Raw genomic sequence first — 4098 nt, 5'->3', positions numbered from 1 at the left:
TGTATGTGACCAAGGCCAAATTCTACCTTAACTTTTGGTGATCGTGTGAATGTTTCAGAAGGAATAGCTGAGTACAACTTGGTTTATATAAATGTAGGTCAGTTTCACTCTGTTTCTATTTAAATTTCGTTCACACTTTCCTATTGAAGTTTGCCTTAAATCTGAAACTAATTAATTTCCACTGTTGCAAGTTCTGACTGTTTTAATCTCCTTCCAAAGCTCACTTTAAAACTCCTTTTTGATGAATTTCCCCTCCCACTTCACTAGTGCATGGCATTCTTTTAAGGCAGTTTTTTGAAGTTTTCCTGCTGAGTCAGAACCTTGTAAAAACTTTCCAATTATGGCACCAACAACCTGTGAAGGAATAAATAAGGAATGAAAGAAGCTTATGATAAGTAAAGAAGAATTTAAATGTCCAATAATAGCAAGCAAATAGCAGCCATATAAAGGAGTATTACCAGAAGGGGACTTTGGTTTCTTAATTAAGAATAGAGTGAAAAGTAGCAGCCTCCAGGTTGAAGAAAATGTCATAAGGCAGTTTAGTTCTTCAGTAGAAACAAGTTTCTAATTAAATAAGTAACTCTAAATAATGTGATGAGCATGTTTGCATCCATCACAAGAAATACATTTTGGATATCAGTACTTTCCATAATATTTAAAGTTCTCTGGAAAAATTCGATCCATGAAACTTTGTAACGTTTAGAAATATACTTCTTTCTATTCTATTCTTAACTATTTAGAGCATCATATAACCTCCCAATACTTGATTACTTGGCTTTACCAAATAGCTCACCCCATGCTTTCTCTTGCATTTAAAAACTTACATACATACATTTATTTATTCATGAATTTGTTAGTGTATCTGTGTGCATGGGTGTGTGTGCTTTTGAGTGTGTGGGGTGTGGGTGTGTGTATATGTGCACCTGTGTGCACGATCTTACATAAGCACATATGTGTGGGCAGGACAGAGAACTAGTTTTGAAAATTGGCTCTCTCCTTCCAGAATATGGTTCCCAAGGATTTAACTCAAGGTTGGTTTGTAGCAGGTGCCTTTACCTACTGAGCCAGTTGTCCCTATTACTTTTGAAGAATAAATATTAGAAAAGAAAATCTCTGTACTTTTAGTTTCTCACCTAACATTCAACCTAAGCAGATAATTAATATATTTTTCTCAGCAAATAAAGGCCTGCTTACACTGATTATTTTCAGCTTAATTTAGACATAGGTTATGCTTTTTAAATTATAAGAATATAGCAGATGGGGGCAGCTTTTCTGTTAATTGAAATTATCTTGTTAACTTTTAGTAATGCAGATATTCCCAGAGTAATGTCTACTTTTCATTGAAGTACATTATAAAGAAAAATGCCTTGCCCTATTTGTAAGTTGCCTTTTCCCTTTTATATTATGCTATGAATTTTAAAACTTCATTAACACATCAGTGGGAAACAGAATTTAAAGATCGTGTTTTTTCACATAGCACTTTTCATTATCTTTTTTTTCTGGCAGCTCTGAAGTGAAATGTGAACTTTGGTAATGCTAAAATATCAAAACATGGTAGGCTCTTTCAGCACATCATTGGAGGCCCTTTTCTTTCTCTTTAATTGGCATATGACAAATCTATTTATCACAGGTCTTTTCTACTACATGCAGAAAATTGTTAACCTGTAGGAGTGACAGATGATTTTAAGAATGTGTAATTTTAATTGTTACTCCTTGTGTCACTGGGTTTGAAGACCTCATTAAACAATGGTAGTGCTTTTGTGACATTTCAACTTTCTGTCAACGTTTCTATAATAATCTCTTTTATAAAAAAAATCAGCCTTATTAGTTGAATATGTTTAGTATAAATTACAGCTTACCATGAAAGACAGTTTTGGCAATTACATTTCAGCTTTTCATTGAAACTGGATTTTCATTGTGTTAATCTTCCCCTTAAATCATTTTCAGGCCTTACTTAACATTTGCAAGGCCAAAATATTTTCTAACTTTGAGATAGTCAATGGTCCTGATTTCCATGCTGTCCTATAAGTTTGTGGATATCTCCCTTGTAAGTAGAAGACGGCTATGTTACCACATATAGGCCAAGAAAAACATATTTCTAGATTCAGATACTGAAAATGTATATTTAATTTTCAGTCACTCAGTCTTTTTACCATTTCTCTCAATTGTCTACTCTTCAACTGAACACATGTTGAAATTTATAGTAATGGTCATTCTCAAATAAGGAAGTGTTTCAATTTACAGATTCTCCTCTCCCTAGGAAATGAATGTTATTCATAATACATAACAAATTTATTAGCTATAATTTAAAACAATAAATGTTCCAGATAACATTTGAAATGGAACAATTTAACATAGATATTTCAAAGTAGTGATTAATTTTTTTAATTTGGTAAGAATACTTTTAGAGTCATCATAACTGCTTAGTCAAGATACTAATACTTTCTTTAAACAATATCAAAATAAGTTCATTGTAAATTAAGCTGAGCCCCTCCTCCTCCTTTTCGTCATCGTCATCATCTTCATTGTCCTCCTCATCCTCCTCCTACCCGTCCTCGTCCTCTTCCTCCCCGTCCTCCTCCTCCTCCTCGTCCTCCTCCTCCTCCTCCTCCTCCTCCTCTTCTTCTTCTTCTTTTCTTCTTCTTCTTCTTCTTCTTCTTCTTCTTCTTCTTCTTCTTCTTCTTCTTCTTCTTCTTCTTCTTCTTCTTCTTCTTCTTCTTCTTCTTCTTCTTCTTCTTCTTCTTCTTCTTCTTGAAGTGATTTTACTTTTATTTCCTTCATTTTAAACCAGTCATTGGATTTCACAGTGATTTCTGGGGTGTGAAAGAAAGAAGGCATCATTCAGAATGAATGAGGCCCTGGCCTGATTGGCCTGAGAAGGAAGGGAAGCTGGAGGAGAACAGAATGCCACAGTGGCAGGTAGGGATGTTCAGAGAGCACGGACTGCCACACGGGCAGGTGGGCAATGTTCCCTGAGCGAGAGAGCTGGTACCCAATTTCCTCAGCAGCTTCCAGCTTCTGCAGCCCAATGAGGCCATCACCTGCTGTGGCCAGCGAGTTGGCGATCAGTTCAGCTGCCTTAGAGTCACCCTCAGCCGAGATGATGACTTCCTTCTGTTGCTGCTCAGCCTTTTCCACCACCAATCTGTGTCTCTCTGCTTCCTGCTGAGCCACCTGTCCGGCTTCTACTGTCTCTGTGAACTCCTTCAGAAGGTCTGATGTGTCAGGGACACGTCATCCAGATGGGCCCCAACGTTGCTGCTTCCTCTGTGACGTCATCGCTCACCTGCCTGGAGACCAGTTCTCGCTGGGTGATCAACTCCCCAGCATCTAAGTGAGCCACCACCAACTTGAGGATCTCTGTGGTGATAGACGGCAGCACCTGCACATCACCTGCTCATCATTATCCTCACCGATGATGCCGGTGTAGATACGAGGAAGCTGGCTGGTCACCGGCCAGAAGAGAATGCGCAGAGTAATGATGACATTCTGAAAATCTTTGCTACTAGTAATGACCGGCACATTCCATGGTCAAGAGCAGCAGTCTTGACCAAGATAATTGGTTTCTGTACCCAAGGGATGAGAAAGTGAGTCCCTTCTCCTACCAAATGTCCTGTACTCCACAGAATCGGCCAAAGATTCTATAAAGCAGAGTTCACCACACCTCCTGCAACTGCTAGCACCAGGCTGAACTTTCTGATGGAGTCCAACACTTTGGCAGCCATGATGCCTTCTATTGCATTCACTTACGTCTGCTTTCATGTTGACCTCCACATGAATTCCCCAGTAGCTTATTTCTTTCTGAAAGAAGAAATTTAAGTAAAGGGTTTGTTTGTTTGCTTGTTTATTCATTCATTCACTTTACATTCTGATCGCTGCCCCTTGCTTCCTGCAGCCCTACATCCCCTCCTCCCATCCCCATCGCTGAGCAGGTGGAGACTCCCCTGAGTATCCCCCGGCACTGGTACATCAAGTCTTTGCAGGGCTAGGTATATCCTCTCCCACTGAGGCTTTTGCATCATCTAAACAGATATCCATGGGACTTACTATGAATTTCCAGTTTAATTTTTATCCTTAAGTTAAAGCAGAGAGATAAGT

At 38.7% G+C, this 4098-nt stretch overlaps 1 pseudogene; it reads right to left on the bottom strand.

The window, feature by feature from the left end:
• Positions 1–2825: 2825 nt before the first annotated feature.
• On the bottom strand, positions 2826–3725 carry LOC117695079 (prohibitin 1 pseudogene; annotated as a pseudogene).
• Between the last annotated feature and the right edge of the window lie 373 nt (positions 3726–4098).

The sequence above is a fragment of the Arvicanthis niloticus genome, chromosome X, assembly GCF_011762505.2.
Source record: "Arvicanthis niloticus isolate mArvNil1 chromosome X, mArvNil1.pat.X, whole genome shotgun sequence".
Taxonomy (NCBI): Eukaryota; Metazoa; Chordata; class Mammalia; order Rodentia; family Muridae; genus Arvicanthis; species Arvicanthis niloticus.
This window is presented reverse-complemented; position numbering and strand designations above follow the sequence as displayed.